The sequence below is a fragment of the Cherax quadricarinatus genome, chromosome 63 (assembly GCF_038502225.1).
Source record: "Cherax quadricarinatus isolate ZL_2023a chromosome 63, ASM3850222v1, whole genome shotgun sequence".
Lineage (NCBI taxonomy): Eukaryota > Metazoa > Arthropoda > Malacostraca > Decapoda > Parastacidae > Cherax > Cherax quadricarinatus.
In genome coordinates, this window is record NC_091354.1 from 10,382,888 (window position 1) to 10,396,153 (window position 13,266).

Sequence of the window (13,266 nt, forward strand, 5' to 3'; positions counted from 1 at the left end):
GGGATGACAGGGAGATAGTGGTAGAAGGGAGGGACGACAAGTAGAAGGGAGGGACGACAGGTAGAAGGGAGGGACGACAGGTAGAAGGGAGGGACGACAGGTAGAAGGGAGGGACGACAGGTAGAAGGGAGGGACGACAGGTAGAAGGGATACACGACAGGGAACACTATCTACTCTCACCACCCAGATCTCCAGCAGAAGGAATTCTTTTTCACTGATGACAACAAATATTACTGAGAGGAAAATCCTTTCGCCAGAATGTTTCTCTCAGTTTGTTAGACTGATGTGAATCCTACATGGATTTGGGAAAATTAGGTTAATACAATTTAAAATGTGATATATCATCGTACCCTGCAAGAAGACTGACAATGATATTGCAGATCGAATGTTACTCATGCCTAGGACACATTTTCAACACTTTGTAAAATTGATGTGTAAAAACAAAAGTCTGAATGCCATTTACACATATTTAAATTCACAGAAATATGAATAACTGCAGAACGCTATATACAAATACACAATATTTGACTAAAATGTTTTAACTTTGAAGAGAAGACGTTTGTTAGAGTATACAATGTTTACCTTCCTGCTTAAGAATACACGCCACTGGTGAGCACAGTATCAAGTATATCACCTGAGGCACACATCACATAATTAAAATTTACAACGAATGCTTATTTATCGTAGATTAGCTTTAAGAAATAAGTATTTATATAATCTAGGTGTTACATGGCAGTGTATACGATACTGTATATAATATGATGTACTCTAAAGTCCTCATATAATATGATGTACTCTAAAGTCCTCAAGTACGACAGTGTATTGAGCAAACATTTTGAAGCGAGTGCAGACCTTGATACACCCATATGTATCAAGGTCTTACTAAATTGCTGTCAGAAATGACTAGATATGTCGCACTTTTTTGAAGTTATATAAGTAATCTCTACTGATGTTGTCACTCTTAATAAAACGCTTGATAGTTTCATTTAAAGGCTAACTGTTCACTTGTAATATCAGAGCTGTTTATCTGAAAGGACCAACTGGGTTTCTATAATGATGCCAGTAATATAAAGTAATCCTAGGTATCTAAATTGTATGATATACTATGTAGAAACTACTAATACTTATCATTATCATGACAAGCACCCCCGCCATCGCCACAGACAGTGGCACTAAGTACGTAGTCGTTTCACTGTATCTCAGTTGTACGTGAGTTCTGAGATACAGCAACTATTAAGTGCTTGAATGTGCGTTTGGAAGATTATCATCTACAGGTCTAGTAACGATGGGTTCTGTGAGTGGTTGGGTACTGTGAAACCATGTTTGAGGAAGATTATTCCGACAGTGTGTCATCTTAAGGAAACAGTCAATCTGAGCAAAGAATAATCAGCAGTTAACTTGGATCCAAACAGTTGCAGAAGGTTAGAAAGTATCATCATCTTCCATGAAGACCGAGATGCAGAAGATCTCGACTGTGTTGAACCTGGAAAATTTAAGGAAGACGCTAAGACATCTGAATAAGGAAATTCATCAATGGTCGAAGATACGGCGAGACGATTGCATCGCTTCATTAAGGAAACGTCATTAAGGTACGGCTACACCTAGATAGAATATCTGTCACCAGGACGCACAGTTATAGACAAAGATTAGCCTTCATATGCGCGTACGTGCATACATGATAGGTCTGACAAGTAGTTATATGAATTTAACTACAGCAAATGTAAAGTTATGAATATAGAGGTAATGACCGCATTAAACATTGTACAAGCTCGAGTAACAAAGGCTGCAAATCTCCATGAAAGAGGAGCACCTCGGGGTGAGCATAGCACCAAACATTTCACCTGAGTCACACAACTACATAACCGGTACAGGAAACGAGGCTAATAAATTTAAAGATAACTTTCAGGAACATCATCAAGGAGGGTTTTACAACCTTGTACACGGCATATGTCACGCCCATCTTGGAGTATGCAGCGCCAGTGTGGAACTCACATCTGGTTAAGCATGTAAATATGAAAAAGGGCAAAGGTTTAAAACGAAATTAGTCCCAGAGCTGAGGGGTACTAAGGAAAGTAAAAAGGAGCTAAACCTTACGACACTAGAGGACTGAAGAACCATAGGAGACATCATTATGACATACAAAATACTAAGAGATAGTCACAGGGTGGCCACTGAGATTCTGAGAGGCGGGTTTCAAGTACACGAGGGCACAGCTGGAAGTTAATAAGTACATATAAGTCACACACACACACACACACACACACACACACACACACACACACACACACACACACACACACACACAGACCAGCACGGATTCATGGAAGGCAAATCCTGTGTCACTAACCTTCTGGAGTTTTATGATAAAGTAACAGAAGTAAGACGAGAGAGAAGGCCTTCGACACAGTTCCTCACAAGGATTAGTGCAGAAGCTAGAGGATCAGGCACGTAAAACAGGAAGGGCACTGCAATAGATCAGAGAATACCTGACAGGGAGGCAACAACGAGTAATGGTACTTGATGAAGTATCATAGTAGGCATCTATGACGAGCGGCGTCCCACAGGGGCCGGTCCTAGGACCAGTGCTATTTTTTTAGTATATGTTAACATGCTGGAAGGGATAGACTCAGAAATGTCCCTGTTCGCAGATGATGTGAAGTTAATGAGGAGAATTAAATCGGATGAGGATCAGGCAGAACTTCAAAGAGACCTAGACAGGCTGAACACCTGGTCCAGCAACTGGCTTCTCGAATTTAACCCCGCCAAATGCAAAGTCATGAAGATCGGGGAAGGGCAAAGAAGACCGCAAACAGAGTATAGGCTAGGTGACCAAAGACTACAAACCTCAGTGGAGAAAGATCTTGGGGTGATTATAACATCGAGCACGTCTGCGGAATCACACATCAACTAGATAACTGCTGCAGCATATGGGTGCCTGGAAGACCTGAGAATAGCGTTCCGATACTTTAGTAAGGAATCGTTCAAGACACTGTAAACCATGCGCGTCAGGCCCATACTGGAGTATGCAGCATCAGTTTGAAATCCACACTGGGTCGAGCACGTCAAGAAATTAGAGAAAGGGCAAAGGTTTGCGACAAAGTTCCAGAGCTAAGGGGAATGTTCTATGAAGAAAGGTAAAGGAACATCGGCCTGAAGACACTGGAGGACAGGAGGGTTAGGGAAGACATAATAACGACATACAAAATATTGCGTGGAATAGACAAGATGGATAGAGACAGGATGTTCCAGAGAGGGGACACAGAAACAAGGGGTCATACTTAGAAGTTGAAGACTCAGATGAGTCAAAGGGACGTTAGGAAGTATTTCTTCAGTCATAGGGTAGTCGGGAAGTGGAATAGTCTAGCAAGTGATGTAGTCGTCACTCTATGTAGATGACTTCGCTATTGCTTGTGCAGGCGCTGACTGTCACCTCATTACAGTTTCTCTCCAGCATGCGGTCGACCGTGTTTCCAATTGGGCCACCACACATGGGTTTAAATTTTCCAATACCAAAACTCACCAAATTACTTTCACTAGACGCTCTGTCATCTCCGATCATCCTTTGTACCTCTATGGCTTCCGTATCCCTGAACGTGATAGTCAGGTTTCTAGGCCTTCTCTTTGACCGTAGGTTATCCGGGAAACCCCACATTACCTCTCTAAAGGCAACTTGTCACAGCCGGCTGAATCTTCTTAAAACCCTTGCTCATCTTTCATGAGGAGCTGATCGTCGAACTCTCCGCCTACATTCAGCCCTCATTTTATCAAAACTAGATTATGATGACCAGATATATTCAGTGGCCTCTCCTGCTGCTCTCTCTAGCCTTAACCCCATCCATCACCAAGGATTACGTTTATGCCTTGGTGCTTTTCGCTCTTCCTATGTTGAGAGCCTCTATGCAGAAGCGAATGTTCCATCCTTTTCTGATCACCGTGATGCCCATTGCCTTCGCTACTATGTGCGCTCTCACGATCTCCGCAATCCTTCCATTTATAGAATGTTCACTGATATTAGTAGGAATTCTTTATTTGTTCACTGCCCCTGTTTGCTCCATCAATACCCTCTTCGCCTACATTCGCTCTTGTCTTCCCTTCAGTTACCGCCCTTATATGTTCATGTAGCATCTCACTTTTCCCTACCCCCATGGGAAGTTCCAGCTGTTCGGGTCTGTTCTTTCTCGCTCCCTTGCTCGAAAGCCCAACTGCCTACGGTGGCTTCCCGCTCTCTTTTTCTTGACCACTTCCACTCATTCTCATGCCATCGCCGTGTACACAGATGGCTCTAAATCTTCTGACAGCATCGGATTTGCAGCATTGTTTCTGGACAGCGTCGTGCGAGGGCATTTACTATCTTCGGCTAGCATTTTTACTGCTGAATAGTATGCCATTCTTGCAGCACTTATTGTATCGCATCTATGCCTGTGTCATCATCTGTGGTTGTCTCAGACTCCCTTAGTGCTCTACAGGCTATGCGGAAATTTTATACACCTTACCCTCTAGTTCTCCGTATCCAACTTTGGCTACGCCGTATCTCTACCAAGCATAAAGATATTGTTTTTTGTTGGGTTCCTGGTACAGGGCAATGAACAGGCAGACACTGTTGCGCGGTCAGCAGTACATGACCTACCAATTTCATATAGAGGTGTTCCATTTCTGGACTATTTTGCTGTAATAGCTACCCACCTTCACACCCGTTGGCAACAACGTTGGTCTGCTCTGCTCAATGACAAACTTTGTTCTATTAAACCGAGTATAGGTTACTGGCCGTTGTCTTGTCACCAGTGTCGAGGTTGGAAGACTAATCTCTCCCGCCTTCGCATTGGCCATACTCGACTTACTCATGGATATCTCGTGGAGAGGCGCCCTGCTCCTCTCTGTGAGAATTGTCAGGTTCCATTATCGGTTAGCCGCATTCTGTTAGACTGCCCACTTTATTAACGAGCACGCAGAATTTACCTCCAACGTCGTCTTCGCTCCGCTGCTCTCTCTTTACCTTCCCTTCTCGCTGATGGACCCACCTTTCATCCAGACTCTCTCATTGACTTTTTGATAACTGACTTACTCCACAAACTCTGATGATACCTTCAGCCCTTTCTACCTCAATCTCTTGCTACCCTCTGCCCCTGCACTATCCTCTGCCCCGCTGTTTTCTGTAACCTACTAATCATCCCTCCCTCCTTCTGCCGCCCGATACCCTCGCTTCCTTCCCTACCCTGCAGCGTTGTATAGCCCTTATGGCTTAGCGCTTCTTTTTGATTATAATAATAATAAATCGGAAGCATGTCTTCAGACATACTTCAGAGTTGTCGGTAAGTGGAATTGTCTGGAAAGTGATGTAGTGGAGGCAGGATCCATACATAGCTTTAAGAAGAGGTATGATAAAGCTCAAGGAGCAGGAAGAGTGAACTAGTAGCGACCACTGAAGGGGCGGGGCCAGGAGCTGAATCGACCCCTGCAACCACAACTAGGTGAGTACGTACACACACACACCACACACACACCACACACACACCACACACACACACCACACACACCACACACACCACACACACCACACACACCACACACACCACACACACACCACACACACCACACACACCACACACACCACACACACCACACACACCACACACACCACACACACCACACACACCACACCACACACACCACACACACCACACACACCACACACACCACACACACCACACACACCACACACACCACACACACCACACACCACACACACCACACACACCACACACACCACACACACCACACACACCACACACCACACACACCACACACACACACACACACACCACACACACACACACACACACACACACCACACACCACACACACACCACACACACCACACACACCACACACACCACACACACCACACACACACACACACACACACACACACACACCACACACACCACACACACCACACACACCACACACACACACCACACACACACCACACACACCACACACACCACACACACACACACACACACACACACACCACACACACCCCACACACACACCACACACACCACACACACACACACACACACACACCACACACACACACCACACACACCACACACACACACACACACACACACACACACACACACACACACACACACCACACACACCACACACACCACACACACCACACACACACACCACACACACACACACACCACACATACCACACACACACACCACACACACACACCACACACACACCACACACACACACACACACACACCACACACACACCACACACACACACCACACACACACCACACACACACCACACACACCACACACACACCACACACACACACACACACACACCACACACACCACACACACAACACACACACAACACACACACAACACACACACACCACACACACACACACACCACACACACACACACCACACACACACCACACACACACACCACCCACACACACCACCCCCACACACCACCCACACACACCACCCTCACACACCACCCACACACCACACACACACCACACACACACACCACCCACACACACCACCCACACTCACACCACCCCCACACACCACCCACACTCACACCACCTCCACACACCACCCCCACACACCACCCACACACACACCACCCACACACACACCACCCCTACACACACCACCCACACACACACCACCCCCACACACACCACCCCCACACACCACCTACACACACACGCACACTCTTTTACTCTCTAGCTCGCTTTCGCCGTCTCTGGCTGCTATCACGCTCTTGCTCCCTAGCTCTTGCTCTCTAGCTCTTTCTCTCTCTTCCTCTCTAGCTCTTGGTCTCGTTCTCTCTCTCTCGCTAGCTCTCCTTCTATGAGCACAAGAGACAGGACTACAAACTCCAGAATAGTAACTGAGACAGATTCATCGCGTTCCAATCGCTTTACCGTCGTTGCTGACGTTCGCCTGAGGGAATCCGGAATCCGGGTTTATCGATGCTCGCTTGTTTGTTTACACCTCGCATCACGGGAAGTGCATCGCCCTGAGAATCACCCGCCACTCGTCCGCCCTCAGGTCGGAGGTACATTTAATTCTGTATTTGTCTGTCATAGTAAGGGCTGAGGGCTATTTAGATGTACGTTGGTATCGGCATGTTGTGTGTGTGTGTGTGTGTGTGTGTGTGTGTGTGTGTGTGTGTGTGTGTGTGTGTGTGTGTGGTGTACGTGAAAAAATAAAAACGTTGAGAATTAATGTGAGTGTGGATAAAATGTTCTTGAATATTTGTGAGCGAGTTATCTCTGAATTCATTTATTTTATCGCATTTGAGCAGGTAATGATGCAGGGTGTGACAATAGTCCATCCGGTGAAGTTAGCACTTGGTAATGTCCACCACAGCTGGTGATGCAACATTCCAGAAGTACTTGTAGTCCAGCAGGAGCTGGATGCATTGTATTCTTGCGGCTGCTCCTGCATAATAGAATGAAAGACTGACCGGTGTTAATCTCCCTCCTTGTCAAGTCAATGAAATTGAAGTGAAGTTCTAGTCTGTCATCTGCTCCTTCCTTGAAGGCATATATGCATTTTCTAGTTCATTATTTCTATCATGCATCTGAAGACCAAAGTGAGATGAATTCCACAGAAGGTAGACTCTGACTCCACTGTCTATAATCCTATATAACTGTGTCTGGCTGTTGTCACCATCGTGCCACAGTTGATACCGAGTTGAAAGAATTTATTTATGATAGAGAACCATTTACATGGAAGCATTTGAGTTCGAGGAAAATAACAAAAAAGTTCACTTTGAAGAGTAGAAGCCCGATTATTGATGCGCTCTCATTATTCTGTGAGAGCCATCACTCTGACAACAGTGGCACTACCATCACTGACAACAGGGGCACTACCATCACTTTGACAACAGTGGCACTACCATCACTGACAACAGGGGCACTACCATCACTCTGACAACAGTGGCACTACCATCACTCTGACAACAGTGGCACTACCATCACTCTGACAACAGTGGCACTACCATCACTCTGACAACAGTGGCACTACCATCACTCTGACAACAGTGGCACTACCATCACTGACAGTGGCACTACCATCACTGACAACAGTGGCACTACCATCACTCTGACAACAGTGGCACTACCATCACTGACAACAGTGGCACTACCATCACTCTGACAACAGTGGCACTACCATCACTGACAACAGTGGCACTACCATCACTGACAACAGTGGCACTACCATCACTCTGACAACAGTGGCACTACCATCACTGACAACAGTGGCACTACCATCACTGACAACAGTGGCACTACCATCACTGACAACAGTGGCACTACCATCACTGACAACAGTGGCACTACCATCACTCTGACAACAGTGGCACTACCATCACTCTGACAAGTGGCACTACCATCACTGACAACAGTGGCACTACCATCACTCTGACAACAGTGGCACTACCATCACTCTGACAACAGTGGCACTACCATCACTCTGACAACAGTGGCACTACCATCACTGACAACAGTGGCACTACCATCACTCTGACAACAGTGGCACTACCATCACTCTGACAACAGTGGCACTACCATCACTGACAACAATGGCACTACAATCACTCTGACAACAGTGGCACTACCATCACTCTGACAACAGGGACACTACCATCACTCTGACAACAGGGGCACTACCATCACTCTGACAGTGGCACTACCATCACTCTGAAAACAGTGGCACTACCATCACTGACAAGTGGCACTACCATCACTGACAACAGTGGCACTACCATCACTCTGACAACAGTGGCACTACCATCACTCTGACAACAGTGGCACTACCATCACTCTGACAACAGTGGCTCTACCATCACTCTGACAACAGTGGCACTACCACCACTGACAACAGTGGCACTACCATCACTCTGACAACAGGGGCACTACCTTCACTCTGACAACAGGGGCACTACCATCACTCTGACAACAGGGGCACTACCATCACTCTGACAAGTGGCACTACCATCACTCTGAAAACAGTGGCACTACCATCACTGACAACAGGGGCACTACCATCACTGACAACAGCGGCACTACCATCACTGACAACAGTGGCACTACCATCACTGACAACAGTGGCACTACCATCACTGACAACAGTGGCACTACCATCACTGACAACAGTGGCACTACCATCACTCTGACAACAGTGGCACTACCATCACTGACAACAGTGGCACTACCATCACTCTGACAACAGGGGCACTACCATCACTCTGACAACAGGGGCACTACCATCACTCTGACAACAGGGGCACTACCATCACTCTGACAACAGTGGCACTACCATCACTGACAACAGGGGCACTACCATCACTCAGACAACAGGGGCACTAAAATCACTGACAACAGGGCACTACCTTCACTCTGACAACAGGGGCACTACCTTCACTCTGACAACAGGGGCACTACCTTCACTCTGACAACAGGGGCACTACCTTCACTCTGACAACAGGGCACTACCATCAGTCTGACAACAGGGCACTACCATCACTCTGACAACAGGGCACTACCTTCACTGACAACAGGGCACTACCTTCACTCTGACAACAGGGGCACTACCTTCACTCTGACAACAGGGGCACTACCTTCACCCTGACAACAGGGGCACTACCTTCACGCTGACAACAGGGGCACTACCTTCACTCTGACAACAGGGGCACTACCTTCACTCTGACAACAGTGGCATTACCATCACTCTGACAACAGGACACTACCATCACTGACAACAGGGCACTACCTTCACTGACAACAGGGGCACTACCATCACTCTGACAACAGGGGCACTACCATCAGTCTGACAACAGGGGCACTACCATCACTCTGACAACAGGGCACTACCATCAGTCTGACAACAGGGCACTACCATCACTCTGACAACAGGGCACTACCTTCACTGACAACAGGGCACTACCTTCACTCTGACAACAGGGGCACTACCTTCACTCTGACAACAGGGGCACTACCTTCACTCTGACAACAGGGGCACTACCATCACTCTGACAACAGGGGCACTACCTTCACTCTGACAACAGGGGCACTACCATCACTCTGACAACAGGGGCACTACCATCACTCTGACAACAGGGGCACTACCTTCACTCTGACAACAGGGGCACTACCTTCACCCTGACAACAGGGGCACTACCTTCACCCTGACAACAGGGGCACTACCTTCACTCTGACAACAGGGGCACTACCTTCACTCTGACAACAGGGGCACTACCATCACTGACAACAGTGGCACTACCATCACTCTGACAACAGGGCACTACCATCACTGACAACAGGGCACTACCTTCACTGACAACAGGGGCACTACCATTACTCTGACAACAGTGGCACTACTTTCACTGACAACAGGGGCAGTACATTCACTCTGACAACAGGGGCAGTACCTTCACTCTGACAACTGGGGCACTACCATCACTCTGACAACAGGGGCACTACCTTCACTCTGACAACAGGGGCACTACCATCACTCTGACAACAGGGGCACTACCATCACTCTGACAACAGGAGCACTACCATCACTCTGACAACAGGGGCACTACTTTCACTCTGACAACTGGGGCACTACCTTCACTCTGACAACAGGGGCACTACCTTCACTCTGACAACAGGGGCACTACCTTCACTCTGACAACAGGGGCACTACCTTCACTCTGACAATAGGGGCACTACCTTCACTCTGACAACAGGGGCACTACCTTCACTCTGACAAGAGGGGCACTACCTTCACTCTGACAACAGGGGCACTACCTTCACTCTGACAACAGGGGCACTACCATCACTCTGACAACAGTGTCACTACCATCACTCTGACAACAGTGGCAATACCATCACTCTGACAACAGGGCACTACCATCACTGACAACAGGGCACTACCTTCACTGACAACAGGGGCACTACCATTACTCTGACAACAGTGGCACTACTTTCACTCTGACAACAGAGGCAGTACCTTCACTCTGACAACAGGGGCAGTACCTTCACTCTGACAACAGGGGCAGTACCATCACTCTGACAACAGGGGCAGTACCATCACTCTGACAACAGGGGCACTACCATCAGTCTGACAACAGGGCACTACTATCACTCTGACAACAGGGCACTACTATCACTCTGACAACAGGGCACTACCATCACTCTGACAACAGGGGCACTACCTTCATTCTGACAACAGGGGCACTACCTTCACTCTGACAACAGGGGCACTACCATCACTCTGACAACAGGGGCACTACCATCACTCTGACAACAGGGGCACTACCATCACTCTGACAACAGGGGCACTACTTTCACTCTGACAACAGGGGCACTACCTTCACTCTGACAACAGGGGTACTACCTTCACTCTGACAACAGGGGCACTACCTTCACTCTGACAACAGGGGCACTACCTTCACTCTGACAACAGTGGCACTACCTTCTCTGACAACAGGGGAACTACCATCACTGACAACAGGGGCACTACCATCACTGACAACAGGGGCACTACCATCACTCTGACAACAGGGGCACTACCATCACTGACAACAGGGGCACTGCCATCACTCTGACAACAGGGGCACTACCTTCACCCTGACAACAGGGGCACTACCATCACTGACAACAGGGGCACTACCATCACTGACAACAGGGGCACTACCATCACTCTGACAACAGAGGCACTACCATCACTCTGACAACAGGGGCACTACCTTCACCCTGACAACAGGGGCACTACCTTCACCCTGACAACAGGGGCACTACCATCACTGACAACAGGGGCACTACCATCACTGACAACAGGGGCACTACCATCACTCTGACAACAGGGGCACTACCATCACTCTGACAACAGGGGCACTACCATCACTCTGACAACAGGGGCACTACCTTCACTATGACAACAGGGGCAGTACCTTCTCTGACAACAGGGGAACTACCATCACTGACAACAGGGGCACTACCATCACTGACAACAGGGGCACTACCATCACTCTGACAACAGGGGCACTACCATCACTCTGACAACAGGGGCACTACCATCACTCTGACAACAGGGGCACTACCATCACTCTGACAACAGGGGCACTACCTTCACCCTGACAACAGGGGCACTACCATCACTGACAACAGGGGCACTACCATCACTGACAACAGGGGCACTACCATCACTCTGACAACAGGGGCACTACCATCACTCTGACAACAGGGGCACTACCATCACTCTGACAACAGGGGCACTACCTTCACCCTGCCAACAGGGGCACTACCATCACTGACAACAGGGGCACTACCATCACTGACAACAGGGGCACTACCATCACTCTGACAACAGGGGCACTACCATCACTCTGACAACAGGGCACTACCATCACTCTGACAACAGGGCACTACCATCAGTCTGACAACAGGGCACTACCATCACTCTGACAACAGGGGCACTACCATCACTCTGACAACAGGGGCACTACCATCACTCTGACAACAGGGCACTACCATCACTCTGACAACAGGGCACTACCATCACTCTGACAACAGGGCACTACCATCACTGACAACAGGGGCACTACCATCACAATGACAAAAGGGGCACTACCATCAGTCTGACAACAGGGCACTACCATCAGGCTGACAACAGGGCACTACCTTCACTCTGACAACAGGGCACTACCATCACTCTGACAACAGGGCACTACCATCACTCTGACAACAGGGCACTACCATCACTCTGACAACAGGGGCACTACCATCACTCTGACAACAGGGGCACTACCATCACTGACAACAGGGGCACTAACATCACTGACAACAGGGGCACTAACATCACTGACAACAGGGGCACTACCTTCACCCTGACAACAAAGGCACTACCATCACTGACAACATGGCACTACCATCACTGACAACATGGCACTACCATCACACTGACAACAGGGCACTACCATCACACTGACAACAGGGCACTACCATCAGACCAGTGGGTTGGTGAACAAAACATTTATGGAAGAGAATGGTGTGTGACTAAGGCATCAGTATATCTTAAGTCATCATTGTTTCCTTCAAGGCGAAGTTTGGGTTATGATTTATGGAATTTGTTTTTGGGGAAGATTGAGGAATAATGGTTTAGCACGAGATAATCTACCATGGAGCAGGGAAGTGTCACTGTTGTCCTACCTGATATAGACC